Source organism: Pempheris klunzingeri, chromosome 1 (assembly GCF_042242105.1).
Source record: "Pempheris klunzingeri isolate RE-2024b chromosome 1, fPemKlu1.hap1, whole genome shotgun sequence".
Lineage (NCBI taxonomy): Eukaryota > Metazoa > Chordata > Actinopteri > Acropomatiformes > Pempheridae > Pempheris > Pempheris klunzingeri.
In genome coordinates, this window is record NC_092012.1 from 33835475 (window position 1) to 33859869 (window position 24395).

Consider the following 24395-nt stretch of genomic DNA (forward strand, 5'->3'; position numbering starts at 1 on the left):
CACGGAGAGGCCAATTCGCTTTCTGCAGCCCAATCCAAACATTTCTCCTCTTTTCTGCTAAATAAATAGGCTGGAGCTAGAATTAGGCAGATCAGGTAAGGGGATAATCAGCAGCTCTAATAATACTCTGGAGTCTAATCCTCTTGCCTTAAGTGCACTGGGCCTGGGACCAGCTCCTTCACCACATGCACGACTGTGGCTGATAAGACTCACAAAATGTCCCCAACAGGCTCACTGGGTCTTGCACATTTTTTGGACATTCCTCATCTCTTTCTGACTCCACAGTGCCTGAGCAGGTGTGGGTTGATGTCAGACTCAAGGGTGCTTCAACAGGCCAGGTCAACATCGTTGTTGACTGTTACGGGTGTTGAGTCTGTGACATTTCATTCACATGACACCTTATTGACCGCTCGCTGGCCTAATCCATTGCACAGTAAGAAAATATTTGGTAAGAAGTAGTTACGTTGCTACATTCACAGTTTTCACTGTTGAAGACAGGGTTGATAACATTTATTCTTCCAAGGAAGGTTTCCGTGCCCTTTATCAGCCCCCTCCTGCTTTTCATTCTCCACACATTCACACCTGGCAGTTCAACAGCTCAGTCTGCCACTGTAACGGCCACTTCACTGGCAGGGAGAATCTGAGAGTTAACAACTGCATTCAGGGAATATTTTGCACCGGCAGCTGAAACCATCTTGAGACTTAAAATGTTTTGCCTTCAGAAAAAGCTTTTGTTATAGTTTTGTATGGTTCCATTAAAACGATTATTGATATGAAAACAACTTGTGAGTGAACATTTCACTGCTGTTTAACTTAAATATTAAAGATATCATTAAAAAGAAAAGCTGCAGCCCAACAGCCTAACAGAAGTAGCCCCGAGCGTCTGACTCCAACATTAAACTATTACAACTGTTCTTTCACTGCAGGCAGACAGAAAATATTCAAGTACAATCTGTAGTTTGACAACAGCTGTAGAGTTAGAAAAGTCTGAGGATGATGCAACATGATTTTGGGAGCTGTGGGTGCAGGAACTGTTGCAAAGTTCCCCTTTAAGAGAAGATGAATTATTCTTTAACTTGCAATTACCTGTGCCGTCTTAAATCACCTAAACAATGAGCATATTTTACATTTTAAGCAGCAACAGACACATCTGCTTCTACGGTCAGTAACCAGTAACTCTTTTAAACCACCCGGCTGTTCTAACCACTGGACCACCATGTGACTGACCACCTGATTTCCTACTGTGGACACTTCTCTTTCTGAGCGTGCTCTGATATGATGCAGGGATGGAAGTTACACATAAAAGGAAGCTGATTCAGTGCACTGGATCATCGCGGGATGTAATGGTTTCTTTAGGTTCACACAGAGGGAGGGGTCCGTAACATTACATCACACTTTAATGTGAATGTCAAAGCTGAGCTAGTTAGCCAGTCGAAAAGAGCAAACGTATCCTGCCAGCTGAGGAGGAAACGGTGAAGCCTGAGTATTTTAAAGAAGCACAAAAGTATTTCACATGTCCCTTTTCTAAATGAACACGGCAAAGTTCGAATTTAGAAGATGCAGACCTACAGAAGCATCACACGGCTTATGATCTTTTTACACTTTTTAGGCCACTAGGGAGCAGAAAGACCCAAAACACAGGCCCATCAAGCCAAAGCGGCTAATAAAGTAGTGTTTTATATGCCGACTGATGAGAGAGACGGGATTCAACCAAATAGTCTCAAACCAAACTAAAAGGATGAGCTAAAACAGGGATGTTCAGTCTCTGTGTTCATCACTACAAGAGACTCTTTCACAAGACAAGGAGTCACTTGATTCCAAGACAACGTGAAAAATATCCCTTAGCGCAAGTTTGATATGTGTTCACCAGACTTTTCTCCTGCTGACCCAACGCCTGTCGTGGGTGGAACAGTTCATCTGGTCAAACAGTTCCTTGTGGGCAGCAACAATCATTCAGGAAGTGCAGCAGGGACTTCTTTTATAACTACATCTGTACAGTAGGTCCTTTCTAGCTACAATCCTGTTATAGAAACTACAGAAATCATAAGACTTAGTACACTGTTTCCTGCATCACAAAAGGCTGCAGTATTTTCTCAGACATACACAAGTTCAAGGCAATGCACTGCAACAGGATATCTCGGTGCTGCGGACAATACCTGGACTTGTAGATCAGGTTACAGTGTGCACCTCAGGTAAAATCCACTATAATGGTAAAACTGGAGAAGCTGAAGACATTTGAAGCCAAGCTTTCTACTTGTGATGGAAAATACACAGAATCCAACAATTAAACCCTTCCTTTTTTTCCAAATAACACCTGCACATCATCCATTTAAGTCAGGAAAATGCCCTGTATCCGAACCAAACTAAGTTTCCTTCTCTGGTAACAGAAGAACCTTGAGAAATGACATCCCCTTAGCTAACCCTACGGCCACCCGACACCTGCTTATAGAGATTACACAATCCATTAACTCCACCTAAAACACTGGGTGCAGCCAGCCTTCAGCTGAGCTCCCTAGGTCTCCATTATGGCAGAAACTGCCTCTGAACTACTGCTAACTAATGAATGTTCTTCCTGTGCAGCAGGAAGGCCACAAAGAAGCGGGGCATCAGCCACATTCAAGTGCACAGTCCTCACAAATGGATCAATAAATCAAGAGACAAAAGCCCCTCAATGCTGAGACAGGAGCGGTGATACACCGAGTCGGGGCTGTGAATGGGTCTGTTATGGCTTCCACGGGTCCCCTGGCTATCAGAATAAGCCATAATAGCAATGTGACTGCAGCGTGAATGGGAGGATGAATAGGATTAGCTTCACAACTCATTAATCAGACTGTATCCTGCACCCTCCCCAATCATTGGCTGAGGATTCCCCAACACAACCACATGCACAGGATCGACACGTCTGTGGCTACGGTGTACTGATCACTTCTGTCTGTAAATGTGTTGCATTTGTGTATGTTCTTGGTTAAACTCTGCCATCACACATGCTTCAGTAATCGTCCCTGGATGGACCATAGAGCGTGAGCTGCCTTTGTGACGGACAAAACTTAAAGGTGCGGTGAAAAGTGAAAAGTCATATCTACATTCAGTGTTTCTCTGACCTGACCATTGTCTTCAAGGCATTTCCTAAGTCACTGATTTTTCAAGTATTTTGAAATATTTGGACTATTTCTGATTAACATAAAGGATCTCTCTCTGTAGGGATCCTTTATATAATGTTGTCAGACACTTAGAATAACAACCTGAGCCCGACAGTGGCTAAAACAAGCGCTTTTAGTGGGCGTTCTTTCATCGAGCACAGTTGCCCCAAAGGATTACTTTGCAGCCATTACAGCCAGTACAATTAAGGCACAGCTTTTAAAACACCTCCTACATCTCCTTTAAGATGGTGATTTGTGTCAAAGTCAAAGTTTGCATTATTCAAGAGAACCAAGGCCTTAAAAAATACACTCCAGAGAACCTAGCACAACAAAACAGATGTGGCCAAACTGCAAACTAAATATATGGAAACATATTGGTGCTTTTTCATACAATGCATGGCTGCATGCACCCCCACCTTTTGGCATCATCCTCTGAAGTCATGAGCTGATGACGGTTTCTAATGTAACTATGAACCAGATCACAGCTAATTCACGATAGATCCGATCATGTTACAACATCCAGGTTGTCAGACCGGTAAACAGTGGGTGGATCAGAGGTGACTGGAGGCTCCTGATGGCATCAACACATCCTTTGTTGATCAGCACCACTCCCTCAGAGACTTCCTGTAGGAGTGTCTGAGTCCTCCCGTCCAAAGGCCACAACTCTTTAGACTTCTTGAACAAACTCATGTGTTAGCTGCACGCCACGGTTGTTCAGTTGCTAGGAGACCATTGAAAACCTCAGCAATTGAAAAGCAAAACGCTTCAGGAAATAAAAGCGACATGGTTTCGTGCACAGTCCAAAGGTGCTAGCTTAACTCCACCCCACACAAATGATGCAAGTGTCTATTTACTGGAAAACACAGCTCTTTCAATCATTTAAAGGGTCATTATCACACCTCACTTATCTTATCAACACAATGGAATCAATACTGGGAAATAGAAACAACTGCATGTTATTGTTTTTGCTGAACTCGCCTAAAATCTATATGATGTGTTGCCTTCTTAACTCTCCATTTTTTGTAACCGCCCTGCTGCATGTGTGAAATCAATGATTTTGTGTCCTTCACAGAGCAATGAACATTTTAAAGCAGCCCAGTTAACACGCCTGTCGACAGCCTGGAGCCTGGAGGAGCAAAATGCCAGTGAAAGCCACACAATTCTAGATAAAGTAGGGAAAAAAACAAAAACGAATAATGCTTTAGCTCTGCCATTGATACAATGTGATTGTGCAAACCAACTCTTTAGGAGTAAATCTTGACATCTGCTTCTGAAACAGAGCACAGGGATCATCAAACACCAGCAAAGCAGAAAGTGCAAGCTAGTAGCTGTTTTCCTTGAAATAAAACAGGTCACATTGTTTGAACTAAATGTACACAAGGCAATGTCCAACTTTCAATCCGTGTGTTATCGCCTATGAGCTTCATGCTGCAGTCTTTCTAGGGCAAAAACCTCCCATTGGCTATTAATTAACTTGAAGAATGTCAATGCAATGCAGTTATGGGGACAACAGTTACCTGGGGCTGCTTCTTTATGAAGCTTTTTGAATTTGGCAGCGCATAGAGAGCTGCAGTCAAGGACATGGAGACACCTGTAAAGAGGGACCGAAGCCCAATATAGACCTAAGCTGTCATCCAACACCAGGACTCCATGATTAAGACACAGACAGGACGTTGGTCTCAGAGAGGGGCAGGACTGAGTTTGGGCCTCACCTGTGCAGACATACCCCATCTTGTATAAACTAGACAAGGACAGCCTGGCCTGGATACCTTGTTCTCTCTGCCTGTTTTGGTCCATTTAGACCTTAGATACGTACATATTGAGATAAAATCCACGCCGAATTTTGTGAGCAGCGGCACTGAGATCCTTCGGCAAACACTGCCAGGTTTGGGGTTCAGTGCCCACTTGGGTCAGTCATGCTTTAGCTGTAAGGAGCTTTAAATAAAAACCCTGACCAAATGGCAGATGAGAGTGCCAGGGAGAGCTTTCCGGCGGATTTAAAGCCTGGTGAGAGACAGAGTTCTTATGAACTGTCCAACAGTTCACTGATCTTCACTTTAAATTGCTTTTATTCTTTTATTATCAACCTGTCTTTTTCGTGTCATACACTTTTTATTAGATTTTGAAGCGCTGCAGCGTGAGATGGACACTAAATCGAATTTCACTTTTCAAAACTGCTGTAAAAATTTGTTCAAATGAAGCTAGACATTTTTTTTTTTTTTGCCCGAAAAGCTAATTTGCGTTTTCTGTCAAATAAAAGTTTCATTCCAAACATGGACAACATCTGACTCATAACGCAAGACTTCTAAAAACCCCTGACGACCACATCACAGCTACATTTTTGTCAGCAGCTTCTTTCGTAAATTAATAATGTAACATTTGCAATCAAAGCCTTCGAATGTGACACACTGAGGGAGGATTAAGGCTCCGTGTGGCTCAGCCCGGTTTGATGTTTAACTCAGACGTTTGTTTAACCTCTCATCCTTTCTCCCCTGGTTAACCACCAGTTACTGGCCTACCACTACAACATGTCTGACTCTGACTGCACTCCCATTTACCACCAAAAGGAGAGAGGGAGGGAGGGAGGGAGGGAGAGGGGAGAGAGAGAGTAAAGTGCGTCTGGTCTGTGTTGAACTCTTGTGTGCTTCTTTTTACGGTTCACTATCAGCTCTGCTCGGCTGGGGCACGGCTAAATTAGTCAGGGCTACGTCACCTCCTCAACAACGCCGCCACAGTGACTTGGACACACCATGTTGACTACCATTTAGATAGTCACGGCTGTTTGATTTAATCAAACCTAGCTATTGTCTCTAAGGACAGATATGAGGCCATCGTGGTGACGTGACCTCACCCTGCCACACAAAAGCTGCCTCTGTGCAGAGACTGCACACAAACGCTGGCTGACAACACAAGGCTGGGGGGATGAAAGGTCTCCTCAGTGTTTGGTGACAGTTATTACCCTCTCCACTGAAACCAAATACCTGTGGGCCCAGATAGCATTATCTTATTGTGAGGCACACAGGGGGCCGGCCTGTAATCAGGGCCCGGGCCTTGATCAGCGCTCCTCCCCAGGTTTGATGCCGCCCCCTCCCCCTCTGTTTCCACACCATGAAGCCATGAGGTGCTCTGCAGACACTTTTACAGGACCAGTTCAGCATATGCACGAGATCTAACGTGTTAATTAGTGAGTTTTAGAAGTGCTGGTAGGCAGATTTCGTTACCGTTGGGCAGAGCCAAGCTAACTGTTCTTTATGCTAAGCTTTTTACTATATTTTACAAAATATGTTTATAGCAACTTATAGCAAATAGAAGTGCTGCTGCTACATTTTCAATATGGTGACCTCAGGCTCGGCTAATATTTAGAGGGACGTTAACAGGCCTGAAGTGTTTGTGCAGAAACACGTGATACAGTGCAGAAACCTGCAGAGGGCCGTGCATGCTATAGCCTATACGTTTGTGTAAGTGTTTTGTTACCTGAATTCAGCTGCATTTGGCAAACTAATTTCTCAAAGGACTCTGGTGGGCGATGGCTTGGTGAGTGATGTGGATTTCAGTGCATTTACAGAGGCTGATTTTACAGACAACGCTAGAAAATCTCTCAAAATGATCGATGGGGCATTTCACCTGCACTTGCTCATTCGACCGTGCCGCATGAAATAACAAGCTGACAGTAAAGAGAAGACAAAATTGGCGTTGCGGAGTGAAGAAACGGACGGGGAGGCATCAGAGTTTTATAAAAGGAAAGTAGCCGCTACGAGCTTTAGCCCAGAGAATCGTGAGCGACGCAAACCTCAGGCTCACGGCAGGCCTGACCAGATTAACATTACCCCCCTCAGCTGTAACGGCTGATGTGCATCGCTAGGTTACATCATTTCAATTTAGAGAGCCACTTAAATTTGAAACATGTCAAGAGGCGATGATGCAACACGTGCAATAAAAGTACGCACGTCTCCAGAGCTTTGATAGTGGTTGGTACAGTCATACCACAGCAACAAGCTCCCATGGGTTTGAATCTCAGCTCTGGTTCCTTTTGTGTGAAGCTGGGACATGCAAGCTGGTCAATCACAAACTCTAAATTGCCCAAAAATATCCACGTGCTCGTGAGCGTTTACCCCGAGACACACTTTGGGTCTTTCCGAAGTATTAACACTACAGCCAGATGACTCACATCAAGCTGCTCTCTGTTTCTGTAGAAAATGTCCAGTTTTCACAGAAGTGAGAAACTGAAAACCAAGGCAGTGGTTTTGAGAACTGAATTGTTAGTGGAAGGCTCACTTCCCCCACTGATTCGCTGCCTATGTGACAGCCCACAAGAACGCTCTGCTTCTCAAGTAGGAAATGAATTCATGGACAGACTTACAACTGGGATCGTTACTTGGGATCTACACTGAAGCAGTCCACACCTAGTCTTTCATAACCACAAAGATATTAAATAGAAGATCCTAATCGTGTACTGCATGTCTATTAAAGGGGCACTACACCCATTTCAGATCAGTTAGGTCATCATGAAAAGTACACAGCCGGTGAAAATGGTCGCATTAAGTCCTTCGAACGTCTGTGAAAATGACCCCGATGATGTCACATGCAATACATGCACACATCATCTGACCAAAGGTTAACAGGAACACAAGAAACTGAACAAAACGACACAAGCAGACACAACATCATAGTGAATGTGTCCAAATCAGAGAGCTTATCGTCTTCAACAATCACGGCCAACATTATTACATTAAAAATGAGTGAGGCCTCAACAATACATCCTTTCATGGACATTTCAGGTCTTTCCTGATTGTCTAACCAGTGGTTTTACGTAGAGTAGTGTGCATTCATTTATAGCTTTAACAAACGACTGGCTCTCCATGAAATGTGTGTGAAGACAAAAATAGTCTAATTTCCCATAAGCACAGCCCAATTACAACTTAAATTAACAGTAGACGCTTCGGTCACGCGTGCTGTTATCAAAATGATTAAGCTTTATCTCTGAGGCACACGTTGCCAGGCGCAGGAGGTGCATCACAGTCAAACTTTGCCCTGGGGAATATCATCAAAACAAAAACAAGGAAGAAAACCTTCAGAATCCGGGTGTAACTTCACACATTATACTGCTTTTGTTTAATTGGCATCACCACCAGCCTGCCTAAAAGGTGCTTGTTTAATTATTCTGCTAACCTCAAACTACAGAGAAACTTTTAAAGTGTGTCTCAGCTAACTAAGCAGCACATGAAGGTATCAATAGAAACCTCACCCACCGTATGTTTGATGGCAACGGCTGCGAGCAGAGTTCTTCAAGTGCACATTAAATTCATTGCGAGTCCCTCAGAGAGAGCAGGTGTGTTTATACTAGGCAGGTATCCTCAGCAGCGAGCATGCAAGCTCTCACCACACTGATTACACTGAGCTAAATAAAGCTTTGTGCTAACACAGACAGTACGCAGATCAAAGCCCTGATGTCAGAGGGGAGAGGCGGAGCCTGGGGGCCACATGTCAGGTGCAATGGTGGAGCTACAACTATCCTGCACACACACCCGTACTGATGAAAGTGTTGGACGTGTCCAATCTCTTTATCAATCAAGTGTTACACCGGGATAATATACAGAGAACCCCTGGGGAACACACATCACACACTGATCTTTTTCTGAAACAGGACCAAACATGCAAAGAAAACATGTTGATCCCAACTAGCCAATGGTTGAAAAGTTTACTTATGTGTCCCACAAAGAAAAGTGACCGTGTTCTGCCACGTAAGACGACTGTTGGTCAGTGGAGTCTGGTGTGTGTGCTGTTTCTGGTTAAACCAAAAGGATCTTCCAGGTCTCTCTCTGTAGGGATCCTTTCCATGATGCTGTCACACACTTAGAATAACACTCTGAGCCTGTCAGTGGATCAAACAAGCTCTTTTAGTGGACGTGCAATGATTTGACGTATATAATATAAAAATATAATAGAAATCTAGTGCATGAAATACAAAGAAACCGTTACAGGTTAAACCAGCAGGTTAAAAATGTACTGCATCGTGGCGTCTCTGTCACTTTGGGATTTAGAAGCCGACAATAACTGCAATGCTCCCAGTTTGAATTTGGAGGGCGACCTTGGTGGCATCTCTCTCTCTCTACCTGGTTTCCTCCCCTCCACTATCACCATCTAAAAAAAAAGGCATGAAAGGCCCAGACACTCCTCTGTCCTCCTTATCAGCAGCACAGAGAGTCTCAGGGAGGCTGAAAATATCCTCCAAATGGAAGTAAGAGCTGCTGGATTATTGTTTTGCTTTGAATTTGTCTTTGAGGAAAACAGTTTATTTCTGTGACTGAAACGTCATGAAGGGATCCTGAGCTGTCTGCCGGGCTCTGAAGTGTACTAACCTTCAACATGGTGTCCTGCTTTGCTCACATGTCTGTGAGCAGCAAAGCCAAACTCTCCAGAGTGGTCAACCAGGCAGCCAAAATCACAGGCTGCACACAGACCCAGCGCTGAGAACATGATGTAAAGGCAGTAAACAGAATGGCCGACCGAGTCCCCGATGACACATCCAACCCCCTTCGTACCGTTTTTTGACACTCCCCTGTTTTTAAAAAAAATCCTTTATCCCCACTGCCCGACAGCAGCTCAGTAGGACTCACTGAGCTGAGCTGGAACACATTTAGTGTTTCATTTTTAACTGGTCAACTTCTGAACTTCATTTTAACTTTTAACTTTAACCAGCATTTTGACTTTTTTTATTACAAGAGATGCTACCACTTGTACTCTGTTGTCTTTTGTGTGCTTTTGATGTTCTTTATGTTCTGAACTGTATCCCAGCGTGAGTCACGCACTAATGGAGGACACGTTTTCATTACTGCCTACATTAATAGATAATACATCTTGAATCTTTAATGCAAAAGTCTCAAAACTATGGTTATAAAAATCCTCCTCCATCCATGCCAGGTTGGCACATCTGCACCCTGAATAAGACAGATCAGATCCTGAGTGTTAGTGAGTGACACAGTATGAGCAGCACTAGTTTATGGTCCACAAAAAAGGAGCAAACTTCAGGCCCGTCTCGCTGCTCGGCACAGAAACCTCTGAGTGAGCGGCCTCATGCCGGGTACGTGCCTTGTATCCATATTGCGCGTGGCTGGATTACATCCACAGGTGGGAAACGTCTCCTGTATACATACTAAACTCTGATTTCAGTATGTACACAGGAGAAGACGTCCTCCTGAGAGCTTTGAACCCAGCAGTAAATACCTCAGCCGCTTTTTGCACCCCATCAATCCCGACAATCCGGTTTTTGCTAGTATCTATTTGCATTTGAGTATTTGAGTCCCCCCCCACTACTCTGTTGGTTTTGAGTTTGCTTCCACACACAAAAGGTATATATCTGTCCACACGGAGCTTTCTAGGCTTCACACATTGATGTTATTGTAAAGAAATGATCACTTTGAGAGGATATTTTCATTATCATTATTATTATTACGCATTATTACAAGGTCCAAACCGGAATGTAGATGAAAACAACAATGTGTCATAGTGAATGTTCATTAGTTTATTAGTTGATTGATGGAAAATTAATCTGCAACCATTTTGAAAATCGATTTACTTTTCAAGCAGAAACGCCCAACAAAAAAATAAAATTGGTTCCAGCTCCTTCATTGTAAGGATTTGCTGCTATTTAATTAATCAAGAAAGTAACTGACAGACTGATCAATAATGAGAAGAATCATTAGTTGCAACTCTGCTGCTGTGACAAGAGACATACTTTGATTCTTATGTGGTATCAACCGAAATGTACACAGCACCGAAAACTGTCCAGTACTTACATTACGTACATTTAAACCAACATTTAGAGTACCAACAGATCCTATCTACCTGCTGCACATGTATTTTCATATGAGAGATCTATCAGCAGCTGACACACTTACTTTTAGACAAACTTACGTCTGGCAACATTACCAGTTTTTTGGGGGTTTTTTTTTTTTTTAGAAAGATGTGGTGGCACCACAGGCACAGTAACAATTAACAACAAAGTCTGCCTGATAAGTCCCAGGAGGAAAGACACACTACTCCGGGGCACCAAATCTGCACAAGCTGCAGAGACGGCTGCTGTTTTGGAACAGCGAGTGCGGCTGCTGTTTGGCGTGCCGAGAGGATTCCAGCGATTCCAGTCTTAACAAAAACTAAGTCAAGGCTTTATTGTGAATATCAGCTGGGAATTCAGCAGTCGCCCTCCCAGGCATGCAGAACCCATCCCTGAGACAGTGCTGCAACTTGAACTAGTACCTGTAAGCCTTCCACTAATGCTGCCATTCTATACTAAATACAGTGTAATTACAAGGCTGACACTGTGCGTATCCTCCATCATCATTAAATTAGGGGGTTTGTGAAGATGAGAAATTGGCTGGGTTCAGCTTGGAGCCAGCAGAATCCTCATGGTAATTTACAGTACTCTAAATGGGAGGCCAACTCCTCTTTCATTTGTGTCTTGTACTGGAGCTAAATACATATTTCTGGCTGGGGCGGCCTCGCCAGTGAACCTAAAGTTTGCTGGAAGAGACACATCGAGCGCAGACAAATAAGCTTTTGTTTAATGGAAGCATTGTGTGCTCCTCTCCTCACAGCCCTCTGTGAAAATGTAATTGCGTATGAGTGTTTGTGGGTTTTCTGGATTGTTGGCAATCTGAGAGCTCAACTGCAGCTCGACCAGCTGCAGCTGCTTCCTGCTGCTTATAATCAGCAGATTGACTTAATTTCTCATTTTGGGCTGAAATGCTTGCTTTCATATTTCTTTGCATATCTAGTTTGTCATTTAACTTACTTAAACATCCAGTGAGTAATCTGAAAGTGTAGATTTAGCTGCATTTAAATGAATTCTCTCCACATTCATGTTGTCAAACTGCACTTGATAAATGCCAAAACACATCAATCACAGCAGGGCGGAACGATTCATCGAATTCAGACATATCATACGTTTCAGGTCTAGATGTAATAGAGCACACTGCCCTATGCTCCATGTGTCATGTGCATGTGAGAGGAGGTGAGGAACACATCTGAACAACAAGCTGAACCTTTGATGTGGGCAGTGCTGCCATGTGAAAATGGCCTCAGTAGAGCCAAACAGTGAAGAGCAGGAGGTGAGTTTAGACGGGGAGATGCTCGACAGAGTCGGGTATTGCGCCAAACGTGCCGAGCTACCGTAGCTACAACGTCAGCAAGCATCAGGGAACAGTCACACATGATCGAAACCAACACTGGTGAATACTCACTTCCTGTTAACTTGTGCTCTATGAGAGCAAAGGGGCGAATAACACATTCACTTTCAGTGGCAGCGCAAATTTGCATCTTTGTGCTCATGTGGAGTTCAACTTCAGTGGACTTTGATTGGCCAATTCACAGCCTCAACAAAGTGTGTGTGTGTGTGTGTGTGTGTGTTTGACCCCACCTGGTTGTTACTCATTTCTGCACTGCCTTCATTCAGCAGGACAAGATACAAAGTTCGCCTCAGCAGGCGACGGCCATTCGCCTGCATTCATGCGTGTGTGATCGTGCCCTCAGGCTGCGTATAATGGTTTCTAAAAGCCCGACTGCCAGTTTGTCAAGTAGACCGACTGACACCCGACTGGGATCACCGACCGAAATGTGTGCACGAGATGCAAAATGGCGCCACATTTCACGGTGAAGATGTGACGTCCTTAAATCCACACGTTTACACTGTGCATGTTTACACCGAGGCTTAGAGCCGTGTGTCACTGACTGCAGATCAGTGGGAGTCTTCTTTAACGTATAAATGGATGTTAACACCAGGCCTCTGGTGTGTTCGGAGAGAGTTGAGATTTTATTTCTAAGTTAAATCAACATGTTCACAGGCTTCCATTGGGCTTTGCGCTTCCTTATATCTCTACCCTGTAGCCTGTGTGGTTTGTTACTGTGGCTGACTGGAGATATTAACGCTCACACCGGGCCTGTTGCTCTGCAGTGCTTATTGTTCTTTATCCAGATCTTATTAAACAGTTCACTCACTGTGATTTTATTACATGTTAACACAGCTTGCAGTGAACACTGTTCTGCTGTGACTGCAGCTAAATATATCCATATATCTCATTTCATCCTAAGACGCAGGCCTTGTCAACATAAAGGAGGCGTTTACACGTTGACTGTGTCCAGTGTGGTGGTGCTCAGACTATACGATGACTTATTGCTCATGTATAATACATAAAACAGAACATAAGGAACTTTAAACTTTGAAAAAATAAACTGCCAACAGCAACACAGGTCTAAATAATCATCATAGTATATTGATCCCATTTCGTTCAGTCCAACATGACACCTGAAAGATGTTGACATTGTTGAGATGTTTGTCGAATAGAGTCAAATCACACAAACACGCATGCTTATTAGAATGACTGTAGAGGGAGATTAGTGGTCTGGGTGGTGGTGGTTAAGATCCAAGGACTTAGTGGACACTCTACAACTGTCCAACACGCTAATAAGCCGGTCACGATCAATCTCCAATGGAGCGAGCCGCCAGTAAATCACCGCGGTTGCGATGGGCAGCGCCCACTGTGAACCTCCAGTAAGTTTCCATAAAGACGTAAAAGTTAAAAATTTACGTGAAGTGATGCTGTAAACCAGACACACCTTTGGGAAGCTTCAGGAAGGAGTCAGAGCAGGAGGACTTCCTTCTAAGACACCGTCACCTCCTCTGCACGACACAATACAAGCACGATAGATACTTGGCCCATACTGAAAAGGCAGAGACCCTGAATAACAGGCCGACACCACAGAGAACAGCTCAGAGCAGCTAGATGACGAGGCTGCCTGATAAGTACACATATATATATAGTCAGAGTCAGACATACAGAGTGGACACTGGCTGTAGGACGTCTCTGCCATGACTGAGAGAGACGCAGACGCTTGTCACATCATGTTTGAGGAGTTAAAAGTGGTGATTACGAGGGGTCGTGCCATAGTGTTGGAGGGAAGATAACAACTGTGTCCAGTCTTTGTAATCCACTCTCAGACCGTTCTGTGGGTGTATTAAGGCAGCGCTAAGCGTGCAATCACTTGTCAGATTAGTGTCAATTTGGAGGCATAAGATCGTTTTGAAACACGTTGGATTTTTACACCCAGAACTCAACATTTCCTCGAGTCTCCGACCGTCTTTTCAGATTTTCAGTCCACACTGGCTGCTGGAGTTCTGCCCGAGCGGGACGGGGTCCAAGTCGTCCTGGAAGTGAGGACGATGTGTGCCGCGGTGCCGCTCTGGGTGTGCTAGAACATGGGAAACCAGAGGGCGGCCATGTTTATGTGCCTGGGCCTTTGAACGTGTGCGAGTGGGTGAGGTCAAGTGAGTGTAAATGAATTAGTAGGCTCCTGTTTTCCTTTAAATGTGTGCAGATCCTCCCACTAGCATGAGGAATACAGCTTCTGCTTCTTCTTCCATGTTAAAAAAAAAAAGGCCCTGTGGAGATGAGATCTTTCACATCAAACCTGAAGCTGCAGCTGCATGTGATAAGTCTGACTTCATCACCAGTAGAGCTGCAACAAACAGTCGATTCATCAATGAGCCTAAAAGACTAAAAGACAAATACTTTGATAACTTAAAGTCATTTTTAAGCTAAATTCCCCCTAAAAAAGTTTGTTCCAAGTTCTCAAATGTGAAACTTTTGCATGATAATAAATGGAATATTTGGGGGTTTTGGACACTTTGTCACACAGTTTGATGAAGTCACCTAATCAATTAATTGATAAAACAATCTTCAGGTGACTTTAGATGCATCTCTGATCACCACATGACTTGAAGTGGTTCTCCCCATGTGCCATGCTATGAGGACGTATTAACAGTAAGCTCCTCTGCTCTTAATCATCAAACATGTTTAAATACATCACGCCTCAAAGAACCACATCCCTCAGTGGGATCTGGTGATCTCAGCTACTTTGTGAGGTTCTTTATCTCCTGTAGTTAGATATTTCTTGCACCGTTTCACATTTGTGCGGCACCTCTGAGCTCCTCCTCGCTAACATGAGAGGTTCCCACACCGGCCCTGCGGGCTCTGACTGAGGGGATCATGGCCACCAAGCAACAAGTCAAAGCCAGGCAGCGTCCAGCAGCCATTAAAAACAACTTCTCCCTCAATGTGAGACACCAGAAACCCACGCAGGGTGTTTTCAGAGCGGCGTGCAGGAGTCCTCCTCACTCACCGCAAGTAGATGAAGCTCAGGCTGAAGAAGCTGCAGCCTCCGGACGCATAATAATCCTCCTGGTGGAAGGAGCCGCAGGGTCTGGGAGCCGAACCGTCCTATTTTCTCTGAGGAACTTCGTCCTGCGCGGAGGAAAACAGTGAGAGCCTCCCAGCACACAGCCCAGGACACTAGCAGGAGGAGTGAGTGCACTTTGGTACAGTTGTTAGTGTTTCCCAGGACGACAACCGGGAGGAGGAGCCTCCGTGAGGGCTGCTGGGAGCCTGCCCGTGTTGGGTGTCTGTGGGGGGGTCACACTCCAGGAAGTGGCCGCTACAGTCCGGGGGAGGGACAAACTTTGTCCAAGGGACTTTTTATCTACTCATGTTTCTTCTTTCTTGCACAGGAGGTGAGGTCTCACAGCTGTGTCTCCTCCAGGTGAGCTCCAAGTGTCGTGGTCGCTCCTCAGCGGCAGGAAGGGGGTCATCATCCTGTGCGTGCTTTTCACAATAAAAGCAGCAACTTTAAAGATGTCCCACACAGAGATAGAGACTTTCTGCAGATGTCTGTGGTTTTATATGTCTCATAAATGAGTGAATGATGTTCTTGAGTGAATAAAAGCAGAAGAAATTACTTCTCAAACGTACTTTATGCTGATTTTGTGACTTTTGACTTATTTATAGTCATGTGAGGTACCAAAGTGAATCCAAAATCATCATAAGGATCACATTTTGGCTGTTGTGGGCAACTTCAATGCAGTTCTGGAGCTTATAGTGTGTGTGTGTGTGATTCTTCTACTTAAGACTTCATTATGCTTTTATTTTGAAGGCGAGGCTCAGAGCCAAAGAAGGTGTAACTACCAACTGCTGCACATCTAACAGAGATTTACCATATTTCCCTTCATAAATAAGTCAGACAGAAAGATGAATTCTGTGTGATTGCAGAATATGTGAACTCTTGATTGTGTTTTTACTGAATCTGCATCACACTGATGTGCTGATCAGCCTCATTTAGCCACCAGTTCTCAGTTACTCCCTCCACCACAGTAACTACTGTTCTGAAAGAGCAGATATATCCTGTAGGAATGGTCGCCCACACTAACAGGCTCACTAATACAAGAGTAAATCAATAAAAATAGAGACAGGCCTACTTTGTAAGGATTAAAACGCATTAACTTGTAATGTGGCTAAATTCACGCCCCACTTCAGACGCTGTGTCTGAGCATCATATGAATTAGTGATTACATGGCATGCTGCAGGAGAAGGTCACTGGTTATAACTGGCACATTATATTCATCTGCAGGAGCTGCCTGTCTTTCCTTTCTTTCTGTCTTTTTTGGGTTAGTAACGTATCACGTAGCCGTGTGAGTCACAGACACAGTGACTGTCCACTGGTGTTAGTGATGCCCCCGGGGGAACTTTTCATTGCTGTCTCATCATGACTGTATACAGTGGATCAGCTTACAGGAGTAAAGTGCCCTTGTGGTTTGAGCTGCCCCCTGCTGGCTCAGAGGTCCTCCTGCAATGATCATGTAGAGCAGACGCACACTGCAGACCAGGAGATGTGGTTTCTAGTAAAGGGATCGGCACCATTAGGCAAATATTTTTAGTTGAATAGCACTTGGGTCTTTAAATGGAAGGAGCCTCTGAAGCAAAGGTTATGGTTTACACTCCTTATTTACCACACAGACTCATAAAACACTGGAGATGTATGTTCAAGCAGAAAACAGTTCGAGCTCACAACAAAGCTGCTCATGCAGCATGTGCACTTGACTACACTAGTTTCCTTATATTCACCAGTGATGTGACTGTGTGGCATTTAAATGCTCAGCAGCCCAACAGTGTGAAATGTCTTCTCACCTCCACCTACAACATATTGTTTAAAAAGACCTTGTGTGTTTGACGTCCACACATCGGTAATAATACATCGTATTAGAGTATGTATGAGTGAAAATCACTCCTCTGCTCACATCTTTTGAGTGGCATGGACTGAACAGAGATTTTATTATGCGGCCTTGAGAGAGAAAAAAAAAACATTCAGTGGTTTTCAGCTGAGAAGAAGTGCTTGCATGTGAGCCCACACCTCCAGATGAAGTCACTGCCAATAACACCAGAGTCCCCTGGGGCGGGAAACGGGGAGTTTTGCATGAAACAGAGAGTGATTCTTAATGACTGCACATCCTGAAATATCTCAGCTGCTGTATTTCGATCATTCTGTGAGCCAGCAGAGAGTCCACATCAGATGACCGACCATCAGAGTCACACAAGTAGCTCTGAGTTTTAGTTCCCACTTCAGAATCTGGGTCTGAGTGTGTCTCAGTCCGCTCTCAGCATAGCTTATCTGCTGTTACGGATCATAAGTGAGACAAAGGAATTACTGATGAATCACTCGACTGTCTGCTGGCTTCTCCAAATAAATGCCTGTTGCCAGAAAGAGAGAAGAACAATAAATACCCACAGTTCTGCCGTGATGCAAATTTAGCTGCAGCAGACAGAACATAGAGACTTACATTAAGCCTGATGGATAGAGGAGCATAAAACAAGTATTAGGCATTTTTTAATACTAAAAATCTGCATATTTGAAGACTAGTGGTAATTAATTCTTCAACATTTTCATTTTTCATCGCACAAAAATGAAAGTGCTCATGATTCTGAGAAAAATAAAAGCTGCGACGTAGGCTTGTCTAAATCACACATACACATATCTGAAGATTTTAAAAATATTCATTATATTTATTGATTTATTCATTTATGTATCTGTATAGGGACAAATATGCTGCATAAATCGAAGCCACACACACTACAGCATGTATAATCTAAGCTTATTTCTAATAAAATACACACAACTCTAAACCAAAAAAAACCTACTGATGCTTAAGTATAAGTTTCTTTCTTTTTTTTTCAGAAACTGATGTTGTGATCTTGACTGAAACCTTTATTCACATGCAGTCGCAGCTAAAGCTACAAAGACGCACTAAATAGCAAACTGCATTACTTTCTTCAAAGCTCAACTTTCTGCAAAACAAGCTGGTGCCTGACACTCATCAAACACATGTACGTGGTGTTACAAACACACCAGGTTCACGGTTTTCATCATCAAATGTGAAATTGGAACGCAGAAAGGTTGTTTCAGAGGCCCAGCAGGCAGCCTGGCCTTCCCCTCCGTCATAAGCGTCTGAGCTCGGAGCTCTTTGTCTCTCCCCCACCTGTAACCAGCCGAGGGTTAGATAAATGGCAGGTGGTATTGAAAAGAGACCCCATTCACCGCCATGCTGAGCCGCACTTGGACACATTATTGCAGTCTGGACGAGGAGCGGAGGGACGTGGGGGGAATGTTGACGCAGGGCAGTCTGCAGACTGCCAGAACATGAACGAGACGGGGGAAACAAGCATGACACAAAGAAGTACATAGCTGCCTTTGGGCGGCGATAAAAGGAGGTTTTGTAAGTTGGAGGACTTGGATGGAAGAGATAGCTCTGAAAAAACCCCCAGCCAGAGTAAACACTTGGATAGAGAGACAAAAACACACTAGTTGCGAGAGGAAGGAGGAGGGAGTGAGAGAGAGGAGGAGTGAGAGGCATATCATTTGGCTGAAGTGCCTTCAGAGGGCCGCACACACTGAAAGCTTCTTCCAGCGAGCAGCACGGTCCACGTTCCTGCTCGCTCAGTCTGCCCTGGGAGGGTTTGTTGTTTCTCTCCACTTAAAGCTGCCCTGGGAAAAACTTCTGCAGCCCAAACTGGCAGAAGTGGATGAAACTGTTTGAACTTTGATACCAGATTTATATAATACACACATATATATCATTATTATTATTATTTCTATCATTATATAATGACATTTGTAAATGAACTGCACGCTAAGTTGCCAATACACAACGCTCAGGCCAGTCTGCAGTCTGCTGAAGTTTGGATTTCACGCTCAGGCTTTGATTCAAAACAACCAGTTGCCAACTAGTTGGCAAAATAGTGTCTCCTCCTGGTCCACTTGACAGCGGCTCTGGAGCTTTCAGTCATATCACATGATCTTCATCAACAGATGGAGGTTGGCCAGTTGTCGATAAATTCCAGTTTCCAGTTTTTCCTGAAATCCAATGACAGTCCAATGTTTAATTGTGACCCTGGTCAGCAAGACAATCTCAGCTTTAATTATTGATCACACCACATGATCTTCGCCAGATTTCTTGAAGTGAGATTATTTTGTCAGCTGCTGCTTTTGAATTTGAATCTCACCACAATAATAAAGAAACAGTGCTAATCAGTGCTAATAAGACATCTTGGGGCACTTTTCATTAGCAGATATAAAATCACTCATAAACAGCAGCAGATGTCACGTTCCTTTCATATGCAAAGTTAATGTGCTACTGTGAAATAAACTGATCATTATCACCGTGTTGAACTATCTTTGGTGTTCCCACCATTCTGAATCCAAACAGAACAATGAACTTCCTCTGCTGCTTCTACCCTGCTGTTTCATGGAGACAAAGCAGAGAGATTTTCGTTTTGTTTTACTGGAACACTTTGATTTCTCATTATTTCTAGTATTTGTTGGACATTTGGGGGGGACAATATAATGAAAACACAACATTTTGAATTCATTAATTTAATTTAAGGTCTTTATGGCAAACACGCAGAGTCTGGCCACCTGGAGAATATGAGTCCACTCATATTTTATCTCAAACAAAACAGCAAAAGCAAAACACTAATATAAATTGTGGGTCATAAAACCAAAAAAAAGTTCATTAAAAGAAGCTAAAACGATATGTTGAAGGAAACTGCAATAAAAGTTGGGTGATGATTATTTCCTCGTGTTTTCAGTGCCGAACACAGAAAACCCACTGACCCCTACGTCTGAGCCTAGCATGAGTATTCAGTTTCAGGCAGGACTATTGGTCTTAGTGGAGGTCTGCGCTCTCCACGTGCTCCACTAGTGCTCTGACAGAGTCATTTGATCCATTGTGAAGATAGAAATATTGATTAGTGCAGCTTTAGGTCAGCTGAAACCATGTGGCTGATAAAAGTACCCAGGCCAAATCTAAAAATCTCTCTGTATGTAAATATATAATGACTTGTGCCTACAAAGAAAAGATCACAACACAGGATGACGTGACGTTTTGCTTTCAACTTTCTCACCATAAAGTCGACACATGTTCAACACAAAAAAGTTCAGGCACCGTAAAGATCACAAAGACCTCTGAAAGCGTCCTCTGGGTTGAATCTGTCTGTTTTCTTGGCAGCACAGTTCACTCAGCTGCCACCCACCATTTGTTTTAGCACAGGGTTTTACATGCAGGTACAACAACTCTCAGGGTGTTTCATACAAATTCTCTGTAACTGCCAGCTCTAAATTGACTGTGATTTTCCTGCAGTTCCCCTTTTTCTTTTTCCATCTCAGCGTATAGAAATGTCTCCGAGATTCTGAACACACCTCAGAATTACCTTGATACCGTGTGGTGTAATAGCATAGATTGCACAGAGTACCAGTCATGCTGCTGTCATTCAGCTGGTTGAACTGGGTAACATCCAACTTTGGCCTTTGCTTGTGCTGCTGTTAAACCATAAATCTGCTGCTGTTCTACAGCATTTGTAGGGAGAGATGCTGGTTTTTGTCTCTGGGAATTTCTCGACAGTAAGAAAAACAGTTTTCCTTATGACTGATCTCTAATCCACTTACCATATGAATGAACTTCTTAAAGGCATGTAATGGTGATTATGAGCCATAAGCCACTGGATCTATTGGAGTCACTGTCACTGTGACTGTAATGTTGCTGTTATTAATGTTTGAGTCAAGGTCAGGCGTGGTGCAGCTTCAAGCTTTTATTACCCAGCTATTTGCTGAAAACTGCTTCACATTAATCAACTGCAAACATTATTAGAATATAGACAGTTACAATTGATACTTAAAAATAATGCAAAGACATTTCCAGGAGACAGAGAACACCTTTCACTGTCAGAGAAAGGTCACAGTTCAGATTTTTATGGGATAAATCAGTAATGTTTTACACATTGATTAACAGCACTGATGGGTAATTTCAGTGCCTGTCATGTCCACAAGATGTCAGTGTCTGTGGTGCTGTAGGTCAGTAAATCCAGTTGATCCCATCAGCTGGGATTTACGCTGGCATCTAAACACACCACAATACAAATCACAGACACACAAACACTGTGTGTCATCCTGAATAGTAAATAACATGTTCAGACCTCACAATGGACTTTTCAAATGCTCCTCAGTGTAATGAAGCCTTTTGCCTCGTGCCACCTGACTTTAGCTTAACTTTATTCATGTATGTGTTCATGCACGCTGTCCCGGACGCACGCCAGAGAACAGGTCAGCTGACTTAAGCCGAGCTGCCGTGTCCAACCAAATGAGAGGGATTTGGGGAGGTCGGACCCACGCCGTCCCCCCCACCCACCCACCCACCCACCTCCACATCCCACTTCCATTCACTAAAGCTCAGCAGATTAACTCCCTCAGATATCTTCTCTTTAATTAGGAGGAAAGAGGAGGATGGAAGCCACGCTGACTTCAGACAGAAAATTCAACAGAAGCACAGTTTGGGGAATAAACAGGGAGGGCCTGATGTACCGTTTCTGACACGTCATCTAAAATGTTATCTCTCTGAATATGTAAAGACATGAGTCTAGTGGTTCTAAATATACTATATAAAACAACATTTATCCAGTACGTGCGAGAAAAAAACATTAATTTTATATATAACCGTCTCTAAAGTTATTCACACACTGTAAAATTTTAAAAAACCTATTCTGCATTTTTCTATTTTGCATTTTTACTCTTTACCACATTGAACAGATAGACAAGGAGAGGGGAAATGCGCCACAACAACGCTTCAAGTGTGCTGCCCCAGCCCTAATAATCCCCCATGATGCTTAAGAAGACACCCACCCTAAAAACAATGTGACAGCGACTCCATTAAGGCCCAGTCAGCGGAGGAAAAATAGCACAAAGCTACGGAGCAGTAATTGTAGCAGCAGTGTTTTGTTTGCTGTGTCTCTCCTCCGCCTCATTATCTCAAAGTTATTTTGTGCCCACACGCAGGAGATGAGGCACTTTAAAAAAAAAAAAAAAAACCTGAGGGAGCCGTGAAACTTGAGTAGGTGATACAGAAACCCTGAGGGGCTCATAAACAATATTTCAGATGAGTGTGACTGAAAGCAAACAACATCAGCATTTATCAAGAAAGCCAATAATTTGTTAACCAAAGTCATCACGACCCATACCACACTTTAAATCACCTGCTCATTGTGGAATAAACTATAAATCTCTGACCATCAGCAAGCAGATAATTGCAAGGGTGGATGGATCGAAGGAAAAAAAAAAAACATTCCTGTGATCCTGGACTCTTTATTGTAAATAATAATGTCAAGCATCACACAGCGGTTTCAAGTTCAAGTTTAACCAGTAAGACACGGGGAGTGGGTTTTATCTCTTTTTCCCAGAATCCTCCCCCTGGAAGCTATTCATTTCCTGAATGTTTGCATGAGATGCCTCTTGGTCGCCACTGCAGGGATTGAGCGGGCCGGGCCCCTCCTCCTGAGGCAGGCCTAGCAGGCACCATCATCAACTGTAATCCCAATGTGTACGCCAGAGGACAAAGCTCTGCAGATGAAGGGCAGAGACATCAGGGAGAACAGCGTACAAGCAGCCAGACACTAACTTTCCCTCTCAGGATATCTCACATCGAGATGATCTCACGGAGGTGCTGTGATTTCATCTTTATCATCAGTACAGCAGGACGCAGGAGAGGACTGCAGGGCCTACACACTAGATTATTCAGTCAGAGAGGTCTGAAAATGTCATAATGCTGCTGTGGTGAACTGCAGTGTGTGATTGGTGGACGGCGTGCCTGGATGGATGGGCAAAGGGAGTCACGGGCGGGGCTTGGAGGAGGGGTTAAATGGAGACTGGTGAAGACAGAGAGTATGGGGGCTAAATTTAGCCAATGGCTCTGCTGGGGTGGAGCTAATCCTCTTTGCGCTCGAATTATCTAGCCTTCGGATTAGAGAGCTTTGCCTCTATGCAAGACATCTACTCTCTATAATGATGTCCCATAGCAGGCCGTACCATGTCCCCCGGTGGGGGTGGATGAACAGGCAGACTGGCTGCTGTAGTGAGAAAAGAATTTGTTTAATGGGCCAAAGTCATTTTGTAGTGTTGTCCGTTGACTCATTTTCATATTTTACTTTAGATAGTGGACTAAAATGATCTCATAATGCAAATGTAGTAGCAAGTAATTGTAACAGATTGCACATAAAGCGGCACGCAACACTGCTTGTTGACAGCTGCTGCACTATATAATCTTCTACATGCAGTGCAATTCCTTGTATTGGAAATATTTACCAGTGAAGCTTGCAGCATGCAGTGATGGAGAGCCGTAGAAGTATAAAGGGAATATCGGTAAACATATGTGAAAGATGTTTGTAAGATCTAATGATGGTTACTGCTGCTTGGGTGGGAGAGATGATTACCAGAAGAAACATCAAATTACGTATATTTCTATATTCTATTGTATTCTGCAGCAGACATCCTGGAGATTCAGCTTCTTGCACATATGAAGCCTTTCACGTTCACACTACAGGAGGACCTCCAGTAAAAACAAGCTGTGCAGGATGTTGTGTTGGAAACTGGCGAAGGCCTCTTGAGGCCTAAGCAATACATCCATACATTAAAAGCTTTTTATATCATATAATACACTATCATCTGAGAGGAGCCGGGCATCAAACCACCATCTCCTCCAGCTCTTTGTGGTGTCCGTCCTCTCCGCTCACACGCTCCGTGTATTCTCTGTATGCTAACCACAGGAATGATATGTGGTGCTATGATTATCCATCTGCAGCTGTAGGTGCCACTCAGACACATCCATAACTACCTCTGCACTCATCCACACCCAACTAAATGAGCCACCAGACCTTCCTCCCTGCTCCAGGGAAGAGAGGAATATCTGAGCCATTTCTGCTGATATGCTTGTCCTGAGGGACTCTGCCGCTACAGCAGCGAGTGAGTGTCTCACTCAAGGATGCTTTGACAGGACGGACAGCTATAGCACAGACGTGGCCTTCTGCTTATGGGACAGAGGGGCTCCTCCCG

General features: G+C 43.8%; 1 protein-coding gene across 5 annotated transcripts in view; it reads right to left on the minus strand.

Annotated features, from left to right (window-relative positions):
- LOC139198562 (A-kinase anchor protein 13) overlaps positions 1 to 15415 on the minus strand; it is a 92403-nt gene extending 76988 nt beyond the window's left edge. For 3 of the 5 annotated variants that reach the window (XM_070827449.1, XM_070852816.1, XM_070831156.1), the window contains exon 1: positions 8390 to 8519. The gene's annotated coding sequence lies outside the window, so the exon portion shown is untranslated. Of the gene's footprint in view, positions 1 to 8385; positions 8520 to 15314 lie in introns of those variants that run through there. The other 2 variants (XM_070845515.1, XM_070838045.1) reach the window with 2 other exon arrangements.
- Between the last annotated feature and the right edge of the window lie 8980 nt (positions 15416 to 24395).